Raw genomic sequence first — 25346 nt, 5'->3', positions numbered from 1 at the left:
TATAAAAAAGAATCAGTATCTGCCGGCAGGATTTCACCCCTCAAACTATTTATATGTGCATATAACTCTTTCAAAGACAAATCCAGCAATACCCTTACATCACCAGTCCATTCTTCCATTACTGAGAAATCCGAATTAAAATTATTATACAAATGAGGCTGAAAAACTATTTGTAGATCTGAAGCCTCTGTCACTCCAGCTCTATTCTCCGGCCAGCTCCACCTTTTCCTGCTTGACTGTGGAGTTTTTTGCTTGAAGTTATACAGCATAGAGGCTGTCAGTTAAACAAGAGAAGGCGCTGGTGTGCGTGGAATAGAGCTGGAGTGACAGAGGCTTCAGACCTAGAAATAACTCTTCAGTATCATTTGCATATCATTTCAAAAGCTGATTTCTCAATAGTGGAGAAACAGACTATCCATGTAATGGTATTGCTAGATTTGTCTTTCATAGAGCTACATACACATATAAATAGTTTGGGATGAGTGATCCTGCTGACAGATTCCCTTTAAATATTGTTCAATAAGAGTATACACTGCTCAAAAAAATAAAGGGAACACTCAAATAGCACATCCTAGATCTGAATGAATGAAATATTCTCATTGAATACGTTGTTCTGTACAAAGTTGAATGTGCTGACAACAAAATCACACAAAAATCATCAAGGGAAATAAAATGTATTAACCAATGGAGGCCTGGATTTGGAGCCACCCCCAAAATTAAAGTGGAAAAATACACTACAGGCTGATCCAACTTTGATGTAATGTCCTTAAAACAAGACAAAATGAGGCTGAGTATTGTGTGCGGCCTCCACGTGCCTGTATGATCTCCCTACAATGCCTGGGCATGCTCCTGATGAGGTTGCGGATGGTCTCCTGTGGGATCTCTTCCAGAATGTCACATCAGTGTCCAAAGGCTGGAGGCACTACCAGGAGACAGGCCAGTACACCAGGAGACGTGGAGGGGGCCGTAGGAGGGCAACAACCCAGCAGCAGAACCGCTACCTCCGCCTTTGTGCAAGGAGGAACAGGAGGAGCACTGCCAGAGTACTACAAAATGACCTCCAGCAGGCCACAAATGTGCATGTGTCTGCACAAACGGTTAGAAACCGACTCCATGAGAGTGGTATGAGGGCCCGACATCCACAGATTGGGGTTGTGCTCACAGCCCAACATCGTGCAGGACGCTTGGCATTTACCACAGAACACCAGGATTGGCAAAGTCGCCACTGGTGCCCTGTGCTCTTCACAGATAAAAGCAGGTTCACACTGAGCACATGTGACAGACATGACAGTCTGGAGATGCCGTGGAGAGAAATCTGCTGCCTGCAACCTCCTTCAGCATGACCGGTTTGGCAGTGGGTCAGTAATGGTGTGGGGTGGCATTTCTTTGGAGGGCCACACAGCCCTCCATATGCTCACCAGAGGTAGCCTGACTGCCATTAGGTACCAGGATGAGATCCTCAGACCCCTTGTGAGACCATATGCTGGTGCGGTTGGCCCTGGGTTCCTCCTAATGCAGGACAATGCCAGACCTCATGTGGCTGGAGTGTGTCAGCAGTTCCTGCAAGATGAAGGCATTGAAGCTATGGACTGGCCCACCCGTTCCCCAGACCTGAATCCAATTGAGCACATCAGGGACATCATGTCTCGCTCCATTCACCAACGTCACATTGCACCACAGGCTGTCCAGGAGTTGACGGATGCTTTAGTCCAGGTCTGGGAGGAGATCCCACAGGAGACCATCCGCAACCTCATCAGGAGCACGCCCAGGTGTTGTAGGGAGGTCATACAGGCACGTGGAGGCCACACACAATACTGAGCCTCATTGTGACTTGTTTTAAAGACATTACATCAAAGATGGATCAGCCTGTAGTGTGTTTTTCCCCTTTAATTTTGGGGGTGACTCCAAATCCAGGCCTCCATTGGTTAATAAATTTGATTTCCATTGATGATTTTTGTGTGATTTTGTTGTCAGCACATTCAACTTGGTACAGAATAAAGTATTCAATGAGTACATTTAATTCATTCAGATCTACGATGTGTTATTTGAGTATTCCCTTTATTTTTTTGAGCAGTGTATAATACAAATTCTTCAGGGTTGCTCTACAATTGTAGACCAGTTTAGATGTTATCATGTATCTATAAGATCTTCAAATAATATCATTTTATTATGATACACATTTACTTTCTCTGCTTTTTTTATCACATTAGAAGCCATACCTATACAGTATAGTTCTACCTAAGATCCCGTAATTGCTACACGAGGGCCTTCTCCTGACTTTAAAATAGAATAGTCAGTAATCACTTTAATGTTCTGATAATGGTAGAGGTGTCTATTATTTGTCACTAAGGAAATGTTTTTGCTCAGTTTTCTAAAGAATCTAGATTTATAGGGTATCTTGATTGCTTGAATTTGGCAGGAAAATATAATTCATATTTGATACAAATTAAAGTTATTCAATGCAAACTGAATGCTCATTATTATGCTCCATGGTCTCTCCAGACCCAATTGTACTGTACATGCATGCAGCAGAAAATATAATTGATACTCACATCACCTCTCATCTGTCTCACCGGTGTAGCTGCCCATTGTGCACTCCTCTTCTTCAGCCACCAGGCACCAACTAGGTCTCAGATGTCCTGGTGCTCATTGTGACATTGTGATGTTGCACTACACTTTGCTGAGTGAAGGCTGAAGAAGACGATGCATGACAAACGGCGCTAGCAGTGACATGACAGGTGAGTGATGAAATATAAAAATTTTTTTAACCCTTTTCCAGCAGAATGCAAAATGGCCAACATTTTGTGGAATTTTTATGATGCAAATTGCGAAACCGATGAGCTCAGGAGAATCAGAATTTTGTAAAATTTGAAGAGAATTAAATTTTCTTCTAATAAATTTTCTAAAGGTGTTTTTTTAGTTTATTATTATGCATTGTTTATATAGCGCTCTCATATTCCTCAGCGCTTATAATACAATGTCAGTCTAAGTTTGTCATAGTAAGTTAAAAGAGCATTTCCCTTTCCAAGATCCTATCCCAATATGTAGTAGATGCAATAATAATAATAATATTAGCAAATACCTCCAATAACAAATGTAGTATAGTTCTCCTGATTAGATATGTAGCTTACCTCATGTGCGGGGCATTTCAGAAACTTAGAAAAAACTCACAGAAAAAGATATAGCCTTACCAACACCAAATCAAATTACAAATGCACTTGCAGGATGTTGGATTGCAGTAGCTTAGGTATCCATGGTTATGACCACTAGAAATTAACAAACTGTCACTATATGAGTAGTTGTAACCATTGATACCTAGGCTACTGCAATGCCCTACATGTGGGGTAGGCAACATAGCTAATCAGGAGAACTAAACTACATTTCTACTTGGAGATATTTGCTAATATTAATATTATTACATGTACTACATATTGAGATGGGATCTTGGAGATGGGAATACCACCTTAACCCATTCATGACAAGAACATTTTCTGTTTTTGCGTGTACGTTTTTTGCTCCCCTTCTTCCCAGGGCCATAACTTTTTTCTTTTTATATTTTATTTTATTTTTCTGTCAATATGGCCGTGTGAGGGCTTATTTTTTGCAGGACAAGTTTTACATTTGAATGACATCACTCTTTTTACCATATCGTACTGGAAAACGGGAAAAAATGCGGTGAAATTGCAAAAAAAGTGCAATTCCACTGTTGTTTTTTTCAGTTATTTTTTACCATGTTCCCTGAATGCTAAAACTGACCTGCCATTATGATTCTCCAGGTCATTACGAGTTAGTAGATACCAAACATGTATAGGTTCTTTTTTATTTAAGTGGTGAAAAAAAATCTAAAGTTTGCTAAAGAAAAAAATGGCATCCTGTAGAGTCTCCATTTTTCAGCATCTAGGGCCGGATGAGAGCTTATTTTTTCTGTGCCCAGCTGATGTTTTTATTGATACCATTTTGGAGCAGATACAATATTTTGTTCGTCCATTATTTAATTTTATTACACTGTTGCTGCGACCAAAAAAACAAAATTCTGGCATCTAGAATTTTTTTCCTCGTTACACCGCTTACCAATCGGATGAATTACTTTTTAGATCGGGCGATTCTGAACACGGCGATACCAACTGTGGTTTTTTTTTACTGTTTAATTTTGAATGGGGCCAAAGGGGGGTGATTTAAACATTGATATTTTTTAAAAAACATTTTTTTTACTTTCTGCTTGCTTCAATAGTCTCCTTGGGAGACCAGAAGCTGCAGTTGTCTGATCCCCTCTGTTACACACAGGCGATGATCACGTCGCCTGTGTGTAGCAGATTTGCTGACTTGCTGTGAGTGCCGACCACTGGGCGGCGTTCATAGCAATCTTCCCATAACAACCACAGGGGTCTCCTGCAGACCCCGGGTTGTCATGCCAATCCATCGGTGACCCGCGTTCATGTGACGGGGTCACTGATGGGCGGAGCCAATGACGCGCTTCCCATAAGCGCAAGTTAAATGCCGCTGTCAGAGATTGACAGCAGCATTTAACTAGTTAAAAACCGTGGGTGGATCGAGATTCTACCCACGGCTGTTGCGGGCACATGTCAGCTGTATAGATCAGCTGACATGTGCCCGGAAAAGTGCAGGCTCAGCACCGGAGCCCGCGCTGAACAGCGGGACCTGATGTGGGGCATACTAATATGCCCCATGTCATAAGGGGGTTTAGTCCCATCCAACGGTCTTCCTCTATCAAGCATGTCTATTTGCCCTATGAAACATATGAAAAGTGTCTGTGTTCTCGAGACAACCCAGTTCATGCAATTAAATGCCATAAGAGTAGCAGCCAGCATATGCCAAGCATTTTATCATTGTAACATTTAAATGAATCCAGGTAAATACTGCCAGTTGACTGAAGGTCGAATTTCTTTGTTATGTGAGGACAACTTGAACTTATAAATAATATTAACTATATGAATAAAACTTTAACCTGGTCATCAAGGATTTCTTATTGTATTGCAGCTGGTGTTAATCTTTTCTGGCCATCATCATTCTTCTTCATTTTGTATACCAAAAAAGGTCTATACTTGGAGGTGCAACTTACTCCAATCATGCAATTGTATGTTATTCTGGAGCCGTCTTACAAGGAGAAAATGTGTGGTAATAATCAATATTTACTGGAAAATATGGACTTTATTATAGATTTACCTTTTACATTTATTGCTAAGTGGGACAAAATAAAATAGCTGATACCATTCCTTGATAAGTATTTGGTGAGTTTTTGATGCTGTGGATTTTAACCCGGCTATAAAAAGGGGCATATTACAATTTCAGCAAAGTGGGTGAGATTTATGAAATCTCATGCCCGCTGTTCATTTCTTTTTAGACATCGTAAACTAATCTGCAGTGCATTTTTGTAATAATGAATATGTCAACTACTTATGCAGATAATATACGTTTTATTTGTTGATTTTCACCAAAGACTTGAATGAGATGAAAAAAATTTGAAAGTAAAAGACACATATGTGTTTTTAGTGCATTTCCGCAGCGGAAACACAGTAAAAACACATGTGATCCACATATGAATTTATCAGTAGCAAGGAGCAGTTTTCTTTAAAAAACATGACATAAAAAAAGTAGATAAAAAAAGCAGCAGAAAAAAAAAACACGTAAAAATGCATTTAAAAACACAATGTAAAAAGGCAAATCAACTAAATACTCAAACTTAGCCTTATACATCAAGGTTTAACAATAGTTTTAATCTTAGTTTTCTAAATAGGGCTTGATAAATGTGAAGCCTATTTGTTATATTTGGCACAATGGTGAAAAATGGGAAAATATCAATTTTTTTGCAAACTAAAATGCATAATGCCACACATGGTATAATAAATTTGGCAAAACTCTATAGACATATCAGACACCTTTCTTTTTGCTACATGACTTTGCGGTGTAGCTTACACCAATGATAAGCACTATAAAAGTGAAGGAAAAGTTTATTATTTTTTTGCATTTTTTGGCTTTTCTTAACTAAGTTTCTACATTTTTAAAGTAGGCGTGCAGACTTAATAAAAAATGTTCTAAAGAATTTCCAAAAAATTAGGCACAAAAAATGTAATACACATAAAAACACGTGATCATTATGCTGGGTTGCTTGTGCAGCACACTTTTTGCTTAGTCAATGTCTCACAATTAGGGATGAGGGGACCTGTGGAAGTTTGGATTCTGCTACCCAACCAAACTTTAATCCAAAGTTCAGTTCGGGTACCAGAACTTTACCTGAACTTGAACATGAACCCGAACTTTATTGAAATCTATAGATACTAGGGATGAGCGGACCAGTGGAATTTCGGGTTCTGGTACCCAACCTGAACTTTAGTCCAAAGCTCGGTTTGGGTATCAGAACAGTACCCAAACTTCAACCAGAAACCGAACCCCATCGAAAATAAAAGTGACCCAAGCTTGCAAGAAAAAAATCTCTCTATTTCAGACTTACCCCGGAACCCCGAACACTGCTGATTTCCAGGGAAAGTTTGTGTTCAGCGTTCAACCTTGGACAGTGACTGTCCGGTATGAATGCCGAAACATTTTTGTTTAGGTTCGCTCTACTCTAATAGGGACCCGAACTTTGGGCCTGAAAAATTAATTTTCATTCTCTCTCTCTCTTCCTGGACTTCCCCCAAAACGCTGAACATTAAAACGGACTTCTGGGAGTCGTCTGTGTTCAGAGTTTAGCACTAGACACTTAGGTGTGAAACCTGAACTTTAAAGTTCCAAGACCGAGTGAACTAGAAAGTCAAATTGAGTAGTGTAGAGTTATAACTGATTTAGTTCACAATGTTAGTTTTCAATTAATTTTTAGATTACAAATAATTTATTTTATAATCATTCATTGTGGATATTTAAATAATGATCTGTTTTATAAAGGTCTGTGTGGGAACTTCAACAGTATCCAGAAAGATGACCTTCGATCTAGTAGTGGCACTCTAGAAAGCAATATTGTTGATTTTGCCAACTCATGGAAAATCAGTTTTAAATGCAAAAATATCAAACCTATCCATGAACACCCTTGCATTTACGGCATGGAAATAGGTAATATATGGTTCATTTATTTTGAATAGAAAACAATATACTTTTATTTTGTCGTTCAACTCTTAAAAATTTTTAATGTTTAAAACACTTTTATTAAAAAAAAAATTCACTTAAAGATGTATCAATAAATTCAACTATTTTCCAAGGCACAAAAAATATTATTTGTTAGTGAACGAATCTGTCGAAATTTAAATTCAGTAGTCTGTTTGAATATGGGCAGGAAATTTTATTTACCTTGCTTTTATTTGATGCAAATTAAATATACATTATAATGTTCTAGGTGGGAGAACATATTAAACATATGGAAATATTTTTTCAAAAAGTTATACCCCCAGCACTTACCTGTTCCGCTATGCAGCCCTGCTCCTTCTAGAAATGTTCTTTGGTTCGGTCACTGATTTATGGAGCCTTCCAGCACTTAGGACATGACGTTATAATGTCAAGCAATGCTTGCCTTGCCAAGATGTTGCCATCTTGTAAGTGCAGGAGATACCAAAGATGCCAGGTGCTGAAATATGTTGAAGATTGCATAGTGAAGACCACACTAGTGACTGAACAAAAAAAGCCATGTGAAGGCTAAAAGAGTGTTATTTTTTTGTAATTTTTTTTAACCTCTTGCTTGTCATTTTGCTCAATTTATGTCAATCAAATCGCAAAAACATTGGATTCTGGAGAACACAAATGTTTTGAAAAACTTGAACCAAATTTTATGTGCTTCAAAACAATTTGCATATCTCTGCTATTTTTGAAAGGCAAAACATTGGAGGTGATCAGGCCTTATGGGCAGTTTAGGAGTTAAAATATGTCTTGTCTTATTTCAATGAATCTCTTTTACTCTAATGGTTTGTGATATGATAGATGATACTCCGCTCAAGGACCATAAACAGGATTGTTTCCCACATTATTTTATTTAAAGTAAATCCGTCAGCAGATTTTTGTTATGAAATCTGAGGGCAGTATGATGTTGGGGCTGAGACACAGATTTCAGTTTCAGTGTCACTTATTAGGCTGTGTGCTATTATTTCCATACAATTAAGATTTTATCACCAGGAGATAATCATTGCCTGGACTACATGGCACATGAGCCCTGGTCCGACCACACACCCTCCTCTGATAAGCAGCTCACTGTCAATATACAATGTTTACAGAAAGCTGTGGTGTGGGGGGGTTAGCTTTCTGAGCTCTGCTGCAAAACATCGGTATCACATTGCTGGAATCAGGGTCTCTTTTCCTACATAATGCTGCTCTCAGATGAGGTAGCAAAAAAATGCTGACAGATCCCTTTAATGTATCACATGTTAAAACTCATAATAAAGGCTTTTTCTAGATTAGATACCACTTTTCATATTGTAGTTCTCGTGAAGGCAAGCTGTTGGTTGGAGATTCTGCTGTTTGGATGTTCACACTATTACTTGATATCGTCAGCGGAATAACCCTTGTGGTTCTTGTGTTTTTATTTGTATAATAGTGAAAACTATAGGGGAACATTAGTTACAAATAGCTTAGCAATGTACATAGGATGGGAGAGAAAACATGGATGAAGAAATTGAGAAATATTCTTAAAGTTTTGCAAACTGCACATTTAGCTGACCAAGGATTTTATTGCTGTTTTTTTCTTCTTTGAACAGAGAAATATGCTCATTATTGGTGTAATGTATTACTGGACACTGACGGACCATTTGCTGCTTGTCATTCTTTAGTCAGCCCAGCAAATTATCAGCAGGTAAAAGGTCACAAGCTCGTTATCATTAATAAATAATAAACACTACGATTTCCACATTTTTTTTCACTGTAACCTTTTTCATTTTTTTGCCGGCACTTATTTTTAAACATAAATGTCGTCATTAGATTAAGGGCTCGTTCACACTAGCACATAACTAGCACTTGCCCCTGGTATAACACTGGGCCGAGTGCTATCCAATAAAACACTATACAGTGTTTTATTGGATAGCACTCGGCCCAGTGTTATACCAGGGGCAAGTGCAGAACTGTGATTTTTTTTTCTCATACCAAGTCACATGATGAGAGTGCATCCAATTGAATTGCACGCACACATACAAGTCTATGGGTGCGTGTGAAACATCGGACTGCACTCGGCTGTCATTCGAGTGCAGTTCTACAGCCACAGACTCAGAGAATGGAGAATATGGAGAAATTAAGTTCTCCGTCTTCTCCACACCTGTGATACGATTCTCTCATGCAAGAGAATACCAGCACAATAAGCTGACACTCGACTCAAACTCTGCCAGTTTGAGCCAAGTGTCATTTGCATAATCATCCCAATTATCTTGCATGAGCGAGTCCTAAAGAAAACTTAAAGAGTAATCAGTTTTAATATTTATTTCAGAAATCAATAGTGCACATGAAACTAAATAAATTGGGGTAGCATGGTGGCTCAGTGGTTAGCACCACAGCATTGCAGCTCTGGGGTCCTGGGTTCAAATCCCACCAAGGACAACATCTGTAATGAGTTTGTATGTTCTCTTTGTGTTTGCATGGGCTTCCTCCCACACTCCAAAGACATACTGATAGGGAATCTAGCTTGTTAGTCCCAATGGGGACTGTGCCAATAATATCTTTAAAGCGCTGCGGAATTAATGGTGCTATATAAGTGGGTAAAATCAATAAAAAATAAACTTAGTAATATATCTTATCAGGGAAATTATCTTTTTTGATTGCTTAAATTGATATTTCACTTTCAATTCATGAGTAAAATCTGTATTCAGTAAAGACAGATTTTCTCATTACTGAAACAGTTGGTGCTCTTAAAATTCTATGGAGGGAGGGGCTAAAGGCATACACAGACATCCTACTATGGGTGATCTTGAAACAACAGTTACAGCTCTCCTTAGAACTTTGAGCACCAACTGTCATCACTTATCCCAGTAATGGGAAAATCTTTATTCACTGAAGAAAGATTTTATCCATGAATTGATAATTTTGCGATTGAAAGATCAGTCCTGGATTGGAAAGAAGCAGACTTCCCTGATAATATATATTGCAAAGTTACTTGCTTTCATTTGTACTATTAATTCATGAAATATAAATTAAAACAATGGTTAGTCTTTAAGAATTTTTTCCCCATAAATGCATTCAAAGATTGTTCACATTTTTGATTAGTTTTTAATATACTTTATTTAATTTATTTTCTTATAAATAACATTTTTGATTTGCACAGTAATGTCTTATCCTTACTGTCCTTCAATAATAAAGAGATTGTGTCATCACATACCGTATACGGTGGGGGAAATAAGTATTTGATCCCTTGCTGTTTTTGTAAGTTTGCCCACTAACAAAGACATGAACAGTCTATAATTTTAAGGGTAGGTTGATTTTAACATTGAAATATCGCGATAACCTCAGCACACCAAATAGTATAATTTGATACTTTTATTTGCAGTCCACAGTAATAGATGTTTCGGTCGACAAGACCTTCATCAGTGTACCAATTACTGGGTGGAGGGCAAGGATAAAGAGGAAGATGTGTCCCAGTGCAGGGATTCCTTGTGTGCCATAAAATTCGGGGATGATGCTGCATGGACCGCGGTATCCACCGCTGGAAATGTGGATACCGCGGTCCATGCAGCACCATCCCCGAATTTTATGGCACACAAGGAATCTCTGCACTGGGACACATCTCCCTCTTTATCCTTGTCCTCCTCCCAGTAATTGGTACACTGATGAAGGTCTTGTCGACCGAAACGTCTATTACTGTGGACTGCAAATAAAAGTATCAAATTATACCATTTGGTGTGCTGAGGTTATCGTGATATTTCAAGGCTTTGGACCCAACTCATGCACCCAGGTCCAGTAGTGCTGCGTTTTCTTTAATCATGATTTTAACATTGAGAGATAGAATATCCCCAAAAAAATCAAGAAAATCACATTGTATAAATTAAATAAATTTATTTGCATTTTGCAGTGAGAAATAAGTATTTGATCCCCTACAAGCCATTATGAGTTCTGGCTCCTACAGACCAGTTAGACGCTCCTAATCAACTCGTTACCTGAATTAAAGACAGTTGTCTTACATAGTCACCTGTATAAAAGACTCCTGTCCACAGACTCAATTAATCAGTCAGACTCTAACCTCTACATGAGCAAGACCAAAGAGCTTTCTAAGGATGTCAGGGACAAGATCATAGACATGCACAAAGCTGGAATGGGCTACAAAACCATAAGTAAGATGCTGGGTGAGAAGGAGACAACTGTTGGTGCAATAGTAAGAAAATGGAAGAAATACAAAATGACTGTCAATCGACATCGATCTGGGACACCATGCAAAATCTAACCTTGTGAGGTATCCTTGATCATGAGGAAGGTGAGAGATCAGCCTAAAACTACACAGGGGGAACTTGTGAATGATCTCCAGGCAGCTGGGACCACAGTCACCAAGAAAACCATTGGTAGCACATTACGCCTTAAAGGTTTAAAATACTGCAGCACCCGCAAGGTCCCCCTGCTCAAGAAGGCACATGTGCAGGCCCGTTTGAAGTTTGCTAATGAACACATGGATGATTCTGTGAGTTATTGGTAGAAGGTGCTGTGGTTAGATGAGAAAAAAATGAGCTCTTTGGCATTAACTCAACTCGCTGTGTTTGGAGGAAGAAGAAGGATAAGTTCAACCCTAAGAAAATCGTCCCAACTGTGAAGCATGTTGGGGGAAACATTATACTTTGGGAGTGCTTTTCTAAAAAGGGGACATGACGACTGCACCGTACTGAAGGGAAGATGGAAGGGGTCATGTATCACGAGATTTTGGCAAACAACCTCCTTCCCTCAGTAAGAGCTTTGAAGATGGGTCGTGGCTGGGTCTTCTAGCAAGGCAATGACCCAAAACATACAGCCAAGGCAACAAAGGAGTGGCTCTAAAAGAAGCACAGTAAGGTCATGAAGTGGCCTAGCCATTCTCCACACCTTAATCCCATAGAAAACTTATGGAGGGAGTTGAAGCTCCGAGTTGCCAAGCGACAGCCTCAAAATCTGAATGATTTAGAGATGATCAGCAAAGAGGTGTGGACCAAAATTCCTCCCGACATGTGCGCAAACCTCATCATTAAGTACAAAAAAAAAAAAGGGTTTTGCCACCAAGTATTAAGTGTTGTTTGCCAGAGAGATCAAATATTTATTTCTCACTGCAAAATGCAAAACAATTTATCTAATTTATACAATGTGATTTTCTTGATTTTTTTTGGATATTCTATCTCTCAACGTTAAAATTAACCTACCCTTAAAATTATAGACTGTTCATGTCTTTGTCAGTGGGCAAGCTTACAAAATCAGCAAGGGATCAAATACTTATTTCCCTCACTGTATTTGAAAATATTCTAAACTATCCAACAATTTTGCAAATTTTACTCTGGCAGCTAAGCCTAAATTTAGAACCATACTTCCAGTAAGAATCACTTTTCCACAATCTCCTCTTCATCACAGGCAAGATAATAGCAGATAATACCTTTAGGTGCAACAGATAACACAATATCCAATATACACAATAGGTAAGAGTCACAGATCACCTTCTCCCACTCTCTGCACAATGAACTCTGCATAGACACAGATAATTCCATGAAAACTCTCCTATAAAAGTTGATAAAAGTCAGAGTACTGTAACTAGTCCTTATGGCTGCTTTACGTCATAACTCAAAATGCTATTAACAGAAGCTCAGCCAAGATGACTGTCCTCATAACTACAGTACAGACCAAAAGTTTGGACACACCTTCTCATTTAAAGATTTTTCTGTATTTTCATGACTATGAAAATTGTACATTTACACTGAAGGCATCAAAACTATGAATTAACACATGTGGAATTATATACTTAACAAAAAAGTGTGAAACATCTGAAAATATGTCTTATATTCTAGGTTCTTCAAAGTAGCCACCTTTTGCTTTGATGACTGCTTTGCACACTCTTGGCATTCTCTTGATGAGCTTTGTTAAGTGTATAATTCCACATGTGTTAATTCATAGTTTTGATGCCTTCAGTGTGAATGTACAATTTTCATAGTCATGAAAATACAGAAAAATCTTTAAATGAGAAGGTGTGTCCAAACTTTTGGTCTGTACTATATGTACAGAAAATTTACTTAAAAGGGATGTCCACTTTTTTTCTATTTTATTGGGACTTGATTTTCAGCCAGATTCTACAATCAAAAAATGAGGTTTGAAAAAAATATGATTTATTAGCTGCTTTTAATTATTTTTAATAATGTAGGTGACACATGCCCTTTATCTTCCAGCATTCAATACTAATTACTTACATGACTAACATCATCTTTGCCAAAATGCCTTATGCACAAGAGGACAATGAATGAAGATATTTTACAATTAATTTATACATGAGTTTTGAGCATTGAATATATGGAGTCTCATACCTGTCCACATATGCATGGTTATATCATATACTGTAAATGCATAGATGATACTACAAATTCAGAATATCCTTGAATAATGACATTTCATTGGATTGTTTTCAATTTAAAAAGAATACCTCCTCCAATTGCCGCTGTCCACTGATTCTGGAAAAGCTTTTCTTTTTCTTATGTGCCCCTCATCTACAAAAGTTATGTGCCTTCGTTATAAAGTTCCCTTCAGCCAACTGGGTGTATAACACAGAAGTTATTCGGGGGTGTTACATTTTTCTCCTCTGATGCTGACCAATCAAGTGACGGGACATCCACAAAAAGGTTCTGTAGTATACGCCCAGTTGGTTGATATGGATTTTTATAACCTGGGAACAGAAGGGCATAGAATAAAAAGGAAAACTGTTATTGAGTCAGTGAAGCAAAACAAATTGAAGGAGCTCAGTTTAAATAAGAAAAATCCAGTCAAAAGTTCTTTTTATGTTTCAGGCTCAGCTGTTATAATGCTGTTTTCTATGAATGCAAAGAATTATATGCAATGCTAGCTACTGTATCCTCTAAATGAAAGTAAAAAAATCAACTTATATACAAAACTTATTTTTCTCTCTTAGAACTGTCTCTTTGATACTTGTGCTTGCAAAAGAGCTGAGGACTGTCTATGTGCTGCCATTTCCTCCTATGTATGGGCTTGTGCAACTGCAGGTATTAAATTACCTGGATGGAGAGAAGATATCTGCAGTAAGTGCAAATATATATTCCATTGTTGTGAAAAATCAACCTATGAGGGGAATTTACTAAGCAAATGGCACCAGATTTATCACTTAAAAGGGTTTTCCCATGAATGAAAGTTCATTTTAATCAATAGATCTTGGAATAATAATAACTTCCACAATTGGATGTGCATCTTAAGAGCCTGACCCGTATTAGTACGTCATAGCGATCGAGCGCGCACACAGGCTGCACACAGGCGCGATCGCTGATTGTCACAGCTGACACCCAGTACTATGTGCAGGGAGCGGTCCCGCACCGCTCCCGGCACATTAACCCCCGCAATGCTGCGAACTAAGTCGATCGCAGCATTGCGGTGGCTAAGGGGAGATGATCGAAAAAATTCACCTGCTCTTCCGGCCTCCAGCGCTGTCTTCGCGGCTTCCCAGGTGTTGCCATGATGACCTGATGTCGACATGACAACATCCGGGTCACCAGACAGCAGGAAGATTGTTTGGTCATGCGCAGTGCATGACCAAACAATCTTCTCACTGTGCAGCGCTGACTGACTGCATGGCAGCGAGCACTTGCACTCAAGACTAATGACAACTTATTCAATATGATGACCTAATGTCATCAAATTCTGTGTCGCACCTCTGGGTTCAAAATGTTCACTATACCCCTTGATAAAATCCTTGAGGGGTGTAGTTTCAAAAATGGGGTCACTTGTGGGGGTTTCAACTATTTAGGCACATCATGGGCTCTCCAAACGCGACATGGCGTCCGCTCTCGATTCCAGACGATTTTGCGTTCGAAAAGTCATACAGTGCTCCTTACCTTCTGAACTCTGTCGTGCGTCCAAACACTGTATTTTCCCCACATATGGAGTATTGGCGTACTCAGGAGAAATTGCACAAAAGTTTTTGGGGTCCATTTTCTCCTCTTACCTTTGTGAAAATAAAAAAATTGGGGCTAAAACATCATTTTTGTGGAAAAGTTTGATTTTTTTATTTTCACGGCTCCATGTTATAAACTTCTGTAAAGGACTTGGGGGTTCAAGGTGCTCACCACACATCTAGATAAGTTCCCTGAGGGGTCTAGTTTCCAAAATGGTGACACTTGTGGGGGGTTTCCACTGTTTAGGCACATCAGGGGCACATCCGCTAATTATTCAAGCAAATTTTACAATCAAAAAGTCAAAAGGTGCTCCTTCCTTTCCGAACCCTGCCGCGCCCAAACAGTGGTTTTCCCCCACATATGGGGTATCTGCTAACTCAGGAGAAATTTCACAACAAACTGCATAGTGCAATTTCTTCTATTACCCTTATGAAAATGCAAAAGTGGGGGCTGAAAAACATTTTTGTGGGAAAAATGTGAAAATTTTATTTTTACGGCTCAATGTTATAAACTTCTGTGAAGCACCTGGGGGTTCAAGGTGCTCACCACACATCTAGATAAGTTCCCTGAGGGGTCTAGTTTACAAAATGGTGTCACTTGTGGGGGGTTTCTACTGTTTAGGCATATCAGGGGCTCCCCAAATGCAACATGGCGTCCGCTAATTATTCAAGCAAATTTTACATTCAAAAAGTCAAATGGCGCTCCTTCGCTTCCAAACCCTGCCGTGCGCCCAAACAGTGATTTTCTCCCACATATGGGGTATCTGCTTAATCAGGAGAAATTGCACAACAAACGGCATGGTGCAATTTTTCCTGTTACCCTTATGAAAATGCAAAAGTGGGGGCTGAAAAACATTTTTGTGGGAAAAATGTGAAAATTTTATTTTTACTGCTCAATGTTATAAACTGTGAAGCACCTGGGGTTTCAAGGTGCTCACCACACATCTATATAAGTTCCCTGAGGGGTCTAGTTTCCAAAATGGTGCCACTTGTGTGGGGTTTCCACTGTTTAGGCCCATCAGGGGCTCCCCAAATGCAACATGGCGTCCGCTAATTATTCAAGCAAATTTTACATTCAAAAAGTCAAATGGCGCGCCTTCCCTTCCAAACCCTGCCGTGCGCCCAAACAGTGGTTTTCACCCACATATGGGGTATCTGCTTACTCAGGAGAAACTGCACAACAAATTTTGGGGTCCATTTTTTCCTGTTACTCCTGCGACAGGAAAAAAAATTGGGTCTAAAGTAACATTTTTGTGAAAAAAGTTAAATGTTCATTTTTTTCTTCCACATTCCAAAAATTCATGTGAAGCACCTGAAGGGTTAATAAAGTTCTTGAATGTGGTTTTGAGCACCTTGAGGGGTGCAGTTTTTAGAATAGTGTCACTTTTTGGTATTTTCGGTCATAAAGACCCTTCAAAGTGACTTTAAATATGATGTGGTCCCTAAAAAAATTGTTCTGTAAATTTTGTTGGAAATATGAGAAATCGCTGGTCAACTTTTAACCCTTATAGCTCCCCAATGAAAAAAAAAATTGGTTCCAAAATTGTGCTGATATAAAGTAGACATGTGGGAAATGTTATTTATTAACTATTTTTTGTGACATACAATGGTGGAAAAAATTATTGGCACCCCTGCAATTCTGTCAGATAATACTCAGTTTCTTCCTGAAAATGATTGCAATCACAAATTCTTTGGTATTATTATCTTTGTTTAATTTGTCTTCAATGAAAAAGCACAAGAAGAATTGTCCTAAAGCCAAATTGGATACAATTCCACACCAAACCTAAAAAGGGGTGGACAAAAGTATAGGCACAGTTTGAAAAATCATGTGATTCTTCTCTAATTCGTGTAATTAACAGCACCTGTAACTTACCTGTGGCACCTAACAGGTGTTGGCAATATCTAAATCACACTTGCAGCCAGTTAACATGGATTAAAGTTGACTCAACCTCTGTCCTGTGTCCTTGTGTGTACCACATTGAGCATGGAGAAAAGAAAGAAGACCAAAGAACTGTCTGAGGACTTGAGAAACCAAATTGTGAGGAAGCATGAGCAATCTCAAGGCTACAAGTCCATCTCCAAAGACCTGAATGTTCCCGTGTCTTCCGTGCGCAGTGTCATTAAGAAGTTTAAAGCCCATGGCACTGTGGCTAACCTCCCTAGATGTGGACGGAAAAGAAAAATTGACGAGAGATTTCAACGCAAGATTGTGCGGATGGTGGATAAAGAACCTTGACTAACATCCAATCAAGTTTAAGCTGCCCTGCAGTCCGAGGGTACAACAGTGTCAACCCTTACTATCCGTCGGCGTCTGAAGGAAAAGGGACTGTATGGTAGGATACCCAGGAAGACCCCACTTCTTACCACGAGACATAAAAAAGCCAGGCTGGAGTTTGCCAAAACTTACCTGAGAAAGCCTAAAACGTTTTGGAAGAATGTTCTCTGGTCAGATGAGACAAAAGTAGAGCTTTTTGGCAAAAAGCATCAACATACAGGAAAAAAAAAGAGGCATTCAAAGAAAAGAACACAGTCCCTACAGTCAAACATGGCAGAGGTTCCCTGATGTTTTGGAGTTGCTTTGCTGCCTCTGGCACTAGACTGCTTGACCGTGTGCATGGCATTATAAAGTCTGAAGACTACCAACAAATTTTGCAGCATAATGTAGGGCCCAGTGTGAGAAAGCTGGGTCTCCCTCTGAGGTCATGGGTCTTCCAGCAGGACAATGACGCAAAACACACTTCCAAAAGCACTATAAAATGGTTTGAGAGAAAGCACTGGAGACTTCTAAGGTGGCCAGCAATGAGTCCAGACCTGAATCCCATAGAACACCTGTGGAGATATCTCAAAATGGCAGTTTGGAGAAGGCACCCTTCAAATATCAGGGACCTGGAGCAGTTTGCCAAAGAAGAGTGGTCTACAATTCCAGCAGAGTATTGTAAGAAACTCATTGATGGCTACCGGAAGAGGTTGTTCGCAGTTATTTTGGCTAAAGGTTGTGCAACCAAGTATTAGGCTGAGGGTGCCAATACTTTTGTCTGGCCCATTTTTGGAGTTTTGTGTGAAATGATCAATGATTTGATTTTTGCTTCATTCTCTTTTGTGTTTTTTCCTTGCAAGCAAATTAAATGAAGATAATAATACCAAAGAATTTGTGATTGCAATCATTTTCAGGAAGAAACTGAGTATTATCTGACAGAATTGCATGGGTGCCAATACTTTTGGCCACCACTGTATCTCTCTGATTTAAGGCCATAAAAATTCAAATTTTGAAAATTGCAAAATTTTCAAAATTTTCGCCAAATTTCCATTTTTTTCACAAATAAACGCAAGTGATATCGAAGAAATTTTACCACTATCATGAAGTACAATATGTCACGAAAAAACAATCTCAGAATCAGGGGGATCCGTTGAAGCGTTCCAGAGTAATTACCTCATAAAGTGACAGTGGTCAGAATTGTAAAAATTGGCCTCGTCATAAAGTGCAAACCACCTTGGGTTGTAAAGGGGTTAAATAAAATGTTCCTGTGCTGAGATAATCTTATAAATGTGCCCCTGCTGTGTACTGTGTAATGGCTGTGCCTGACCGTACAGGAACATGGTCTGATCATACCACAGCTCCTGGGCAGGGGAGCAAGCAAAAGAGTATACAGACAGTACAGCATGGGATCACAGCGGATACTTTTTGTGAGGCAAAACATTTCCCTACCTGTTTATAAACAATATTTTACTTCAAAGAAAGAATCATCTGCAATCCCCTGCTGAAATGTCTGAATACTCTTTTCCTTCCTCCTCTGTCCAGGAGCTGTGGTATGATCAGACCGTGTTCCGTACATGGTGAGACACAGCCATTACACAGTACACCGCAGGGGCACATTTATAAGATTATCTCAGCACAGGAACATTTTATTTAAATACATTCAATTGTGGAACTTATTATCATTGCAAGATCTATTGATTAAAATTAACTGTTGTTCATGGGAAAACCCCATTAATTTATGTCAAATAATGTCTTAAATGCGTTGCACCACATATTTATGCGTCTTTTTCTGACTCTTTCGACAAGGGGGTTTAGCATAGAGAAAAAGGTGTGTCTTGGTGGGGAATGGGATGTGGAATAAAAGGGAAGCTGTATTACATTTTTACACATGAAAGTAGTGGTATCGCTATATAGGCACTTGTTCTTTAAAGGGAATCTGTCATCAGGTTTTTTCTATGTAATCTGAGGACAGCATTCTGTAGGGGTTAAAATACAGATTTCAGCAATACCTCTCTTATTAATCTCCATCTTGTTGTTTATTGCAATGATTGTTAGAGCACTAAAATGCTCGGGTACTCGTTACTTGAATCAAGCAAATCATAATGCTAGGGTGCTCGCCTCTCACTGTATTTCCTTGTCGTTTTTAGCAATAAATAAATAATTTAAAAAAATGATATGGGGTCCCCCCTATTTTTAATAACCAGCAAAGGTAACGCAGAAAAGCTGGGGGCTGATATAATCAGGCTGGTAAGGTCCATGGTTATTGGCCCCATCTCAGCCTAAAAATACCAGCCCGCAGCCTCCCCAAAACTTGCACATCACATTAGATGCACCAATTTTGGTGTCCTGTCTCTGCTCTACCCAATTGCCCTGGTGCTGTTGCAATCGGGGTAATGGGATTTAGGGTTGATGACAGTTGTGATTTGTCAAAAAGCTAGTTGAAAAAAAAAAGAAAAAATGGGTTAGTAAAAGAGATAGACAGCGGGATAGAAAGATAGATAGATAGAGAGATAGATAGATAGGCTGTGACATCAGCATAAACTACTGAATCTTGCAGCACTACGCAGTGTCTGTGTGTAATAGTGGGGAAGGGCTTAGCCTTCCTTTGGCACTGAGATAGTTTAAGGAAGTGTTCCTGAAGTCAGACTCTACTAACTTTGGTAGGCCAAGCTAAGGGTGTTAGCTTTAGGGGTCCAGTTAGTGGAATAGAGGGGGAACTTAGTGCCTGATTAAGCCTTGAAAAACATAGAGCTTGTTCCTGGCATAACTCCTTGTGGGCTGCAGTACCGTTAAACAGCCACAAGATGCCTCTGTCCTGGGTGTAGATGTCAGGTTGAGTCTGCTAGCAGGGTTACAGACAGTGAGGGGTTAATACTGTGGGATGACAGCTCACCGAGGGTGGGCACTTTAGCAAGATTCCTGCTTAAGTGTCTAGGAAGCAGGAGGAGTCAAGTATTAAGAGTTTGGGCAGCAAATTGTTCAGGCAGCATGGCTATAGTGGCTGCTAGGGTAGACGGGAGCTCCATACCATCAGACAGTGGGATCACCAGTGTGCAAGTCTCCCCACACAAGAGCACGAGTCCTGTTAGCTTGCCGGAGAAACTCATCAAACGTAGTGAGGACACGGGGCACTTCTAGTCTTGGGCAAGAGATTAGAGTCACAGAGATGCTTCACTTAAAGAGGGAACCAGGGCTGAAGGAGTTACCAGCGCCTGTGAGAGAGATGAGAACCTGTCGGGCCTTACCCGTTATATCTGCCTGTAATTATTGTACATATTCCTCTTCCCCAAGTAAAGTCCAAGTTCTGGTTAAGAACCTCGTGTCCTCTGAATTTATTGCTGCCCTGGTCCCAGAAGAGAAATGCCTGGAGACAGCCGCGATCGGATGGCTTGAAGTAAGTGAAGAGCACTACATACACAGCCACACTTCATAGGGAGGACACGTAATGTCTGTAGGGTGCCATAGCGAGAGGGGGCTACAGCTCGCCCACGACTACCTCGCTGGGGCACCTTACATTTGGCATAGTCGGCAGGATGCGAGCTCCTCGCATGAAGAAAGCGCGGAAGAGCCGACGCAGAACACTGAGGTGAAAGTGTTGGAAGACATGCGGCCCAAGATGGCGGCCCGAAGCATGGATTCCAAGATGGTGACAGTGGCGGTAAAGTCTGGGAGAAGAACCGCCTATCGTGGGAGTGGCGGCGCCGGAGAGCGCGAAAAAATGTTCAGCCCCTACCAGTTCCGGTCCAAAGAAGGATGGGCCCAGGGGTGAAGATGCGTCCCAGGATGGGACGTCCAGTGAGGAAGAGGGAGCGGCGTAAAGTGAAGCCCGGCCCCGTGAGTATCAGCGCGCACAGGGAGGGGGTGCGGCTGAAGGCGGAGCGACCAAGAGTGACGAGTGACGCGGCGGTCGCGTCAGAAGGCCTGCCTAGGAAGAGGCGGAGCTGGCGACCGGCACCATTTTCTGTCCGACACGCCAGGAGAAGGAGATCCGGCAGCGGACGTCCTGAAAGAATGGCAGCCTCAGAGCCTAACAGCGTGCGAGAGACCGGCAGAGAGTTGGAACCCTTGCAGATTATTACCCCAGGGGCCGCGGCTGGAAGCCATTCACCGGCGGGCGCTGCCCGCGAACCGTTGCCTTTACCCCCAGTGGCTGTCCAGTGGGCCACTAGGCCTGTTCCGGAGCTGGGCCTGCTACTTCATGAGCTTCGCGTGTGGTGCTGGAGCCGGATACCGGAGGAGTCGTCCCCCTCGGCTGAAGGAGGAAGCATCCCGGTGGGGCCAGAGCAATAGTTGCAGCGGAGCTGAGAGAAGGTGAGCGGTCCATGCCCCAGCGGCCGTTCACCCCTGCAGAACCTGCCCCAGCAGCCTCGGCGGCAACAGAGGCCCTCAGGCCCTCAAGAGGCGAAGCAGAAGAGAAGCCCCCTACAAGAAAGGCCCCGCAAGACAGCTTTTGGTCGCTGGCATTGGAGGCCCTACATTCCCCCTCCGCAGAGCGGTACACCAAACCCGGAAGTCCACAGTGGGCCACCCGCGACCCCCCGATGACCTCGCGGGAGCAGCGGCGGTAGACCGACACCTTCCTAAGAGGCTGGCTGGAGGGGTCGAACGCGGCGCGGAGGGAGTCAGTGGAAGACTCCCAGACCCGGGGGCGGGTTGTGGAGTTCCGTTTCTGTGAGAAATACGGGTTCCTCGAGGAAGAGTGGACCGGGCATGAGGTGTTTGTCAGCCGGGAAGCCGTCAATCGCGAATACCTGCCCGATCGCCTCCACAACCTGCATGATGGGGAAATTATTCACTTTGTGAAATGCGAATGTGCAAGGGGGTGGTACGTGGCTGCGGTCACCCGCCCATATAAATGGGAGGTTGTCCTGGAGAAGGACAGGCAAGTCTTCCGGCGAAGAGCTGAGAGGGAGGCTCGGCAACGTCGGGCTAGGGAAGCCCCTGGAGGATTCTTGTCCCCTCCCAAGGCCGGCATCCCGCGGGAAGAAGAGTCCGGAAGCCAGCAGCGGGTAGATGGTGTTGATAAAGAGGAGGATGTCCCAGGTTGTAGTAGGGCTGACTCTCCCAGTGAGGCTGTAGGCTCAACAACCAAACACCCAGAAGGGGCCGAGGCGGTTAGTCGTGGAGTCGCCGAAAGGACTCAGGCTGCTGTCAGTCAGGAGGTTCACAATTTCACCGTGACTAGCTACGGCCCCACGCAAGTTGGCTGTGGCAGCACCACCTCCTCGGATGAGGACCCCGGGCATAGCCCATACCCTGACCAGCCCTGGAGGTGGAGGAAGCCACCTTCCTCTGCAGCATGGGCCGCCTTAATGAAGGAAAGGAAGGAGGCCCGAAAGAAGTGAGCTGGCTAAAAGGTCCATTGACCTTCCACTTTCCTCTCTAGGACCCATCGGTGGTGGTCCTGTCTGCAGTTTGGGACTGTTACCCAGTGGGGGCGGAGTGCCCCATGTTGACTTAAGTTGAAAGAAAAAAAAAAAATGGAGGACTGTTCCCCTACCTCCCAGGCCAGGAAGGCCTTAAGCAGCACCAAAGTTGTGTGCCCAGGAGAGCTGCTCTTTTTGTTTTTACTTTTTATTTTTCTTTTGTTGCGCTTGTTGCGCCTTTTTCTGCTGGAATTCAAAATGCTGAGGCACACTTTGAGGATGGATATCCTCCAAATCTAAGAGACTTGCGGCCTAGCGGGAAGAACCGGTGACCCCCGCTAGGGCCAAGAAGAAAGAGACTCACAGGATGTTACCTGTGGCTGTGTGCCTCAGAATGCAGCCCTTAAAGGAGATTGGGGGCTATTGAGGTGTTGGCCTGTCTTAAAAATATGGACATGGACACTGTGTTTCCGGGGCCCTTAACCGAGAAGGGCCGGTCTCCCATTCAAGAAGATGACCTCAGGACCAGTCGTTACTAAAATGTTTTAGTAAAATTTAGTGATGTAATATAATGTCGTAACTGTTGATTGGTGTTTATTGTTTAGTGTGGTCAGGGTTGACCAACATTAAAGTGTCGGGGAATGTAATAGTGGGGAAGAGCTTAGCCTTCCCTTGGCACTGAGATAGTTAAAGGAAGTGTTCCTGAAGTCAGACTCTACTAACTTTGGTAGGCCAAGCTAATGGGGTTAGCTTTAGGGGTCCAGTTAAAGGAATAGAGGGGGAACTTAGTGCCTGATCAAGCCTTGAATAACATAGAGCTTGTTCCTGGCATAACTCCTTGTGGGCTGCAGTACCGTTAAACAGCTACAAGATGCCACTGTCCTGGGTGTAGATGTCAGGTTGAGTCTGCTAGCAGGGTTACAGACAGTGAGGGGTTAATACTGTGGGATGACAGCTCACCGAGGGTGGGCACTTTAGCAAGATTCCTGCTTAAGTGTCTAGAAAGCAGGAGGAGTCAAGTAGTAAGAGTTTGGACAGCAAATTGTTCAGGCAGCCTGGCTATAGTGGCTGCTAGGGTAGACGGGAGCTCCGTACCCTCAGACAGTGGGATCACCAGTGTGCAAGTCTCCCCACACAAGAGCACGAGTCCTGTTAGCTTGCCGGAGAAACTCATCAAACGTAGTGAGGACACGGGGCACTTCTAGTCTGCAGGAAGCAGAGGAAGATAAATAGGACTCCAGGCTAAGACGTGGGGGAGAGATATCGGATCCAGAACGCTGTCAGTATTACAGAAGAGTCTCTTGGGCAAGAGATTAGAGTCACAGAGATGCTTCACTTAAAGAGGGAACCAGGGCTGAAGGAGTTACCAGCGCCTGTGAGAGAGATGAGAACCTGTCGGGCCTTATCCATTATATCTGCCTGTAAATATTGTACATATTCCTCTTCCCCAAGTAAAGTCCAAGTTCTGGTTAAGAACCTCGTGTCCTCTGAATTTATTGCTGCCCTGGTCCCAGAAGAGAAATGCCTGGAGACAGCCGTGATCGGATGGCTTGAAGTAAGTGAAGAGCACTACATACACAGCCACACTTCAGAGGGAGGACACGTAATGTCTGTAGGGTGCCATAGCGAGAGGGGGCTACAGCTCGCCCACGACAACCTCGCTTGGGCACCTTACATGTGACTGGTGGTGGCATCAGTAAGGTTACCGCCTGTCACAGATGCTCTTTCCCAGGGTCTTTGACTGGCAGTAACCTTCCTGACTTCCCTGCTTGTCACCCCAGCCAGCTGTCACTCTACCCTCAGCAGCTGCTAGATCATATCAAGATTAGTTCTGTGAACGAGGCTTCATATGCTGTGGACATTGGAGCGGTGATCGTGGTACCGTGGACGACGCCAGACCTGCACAGGACCTTTACTTTCTAATAAATGGATAAATGAGGGGAATTGTCGGGGAGTGTTTTTTTAAATAAATGACTTTTGTGTGTGTTTATTTGTTTTTAAATAAGTCACCTGCCAGTTAAGCAGATGTAAATGGTTAATGAATATTAAGATGGCTGTGGGGAGCAGTGAATATTAATTTTATCCTCTGATTTCAGAGGTCAGTGGGCCGAGTATCAGGTCTCTGGGTCTTAGATAGACCCAATGACATGATGCGACTGACAATCACTGTAATGCCAGTAGCCAACATGGCTACTGCATTACTGTGTACGGCAGGCAATACCCCATGTTTATTAACTGTCTAACAGCCACAAATCATGTGGGACAGGGACTTGAGCATTGCTTCCAAGCAGCCCTAAAACTCGACCGACTAATGAGCGTGCCAAAGTACCCTAATGCTTGATAGAGTAATGAGCAGTGCCGAGCATGCTCACTCATCGCTAAATGATTGTTTTAGCACCAGGAGATTATCAATGCTCGGACTGTAATACAGGTGTCAGAATGCAACGCGCAGAGTCACAAAATGAGGGCAGTCAAATAGCTATAAATAACAATTTATATATGTATATATATTAAACAAAGCTGACAGGGATTGCAATAGCGGTTAGTAATGAGAACAATATCACAATAGCAATAACAATAGCAATAACACACAATACATCACAATAGCAATAACAATAGTAATAAAAACCTTCTCTAAAATACTGTATCTAGCCCAAATATGGGATTAATCACTGAAGTCCATCGGTTCTGC

Source organism: Phyllobates terribilis, unplaced genomic scaffold (genome assembly GCF_046119375.1).
Source record: "Phyllobates terribilis strain yellow unplaced genomic scaffold, ASM4611937v1 Scaffold_13__5_contigs__length_258822181, whole genome shotgun sequence".
NCBI lineage: Eukaryota > Metazoa > Chordata > Amphibia > Anura > Dendrobatidae > Phyllobates > Phyllobates terribilis.
Note: the sequence above shows the minus strand (reverse complement) of the source record.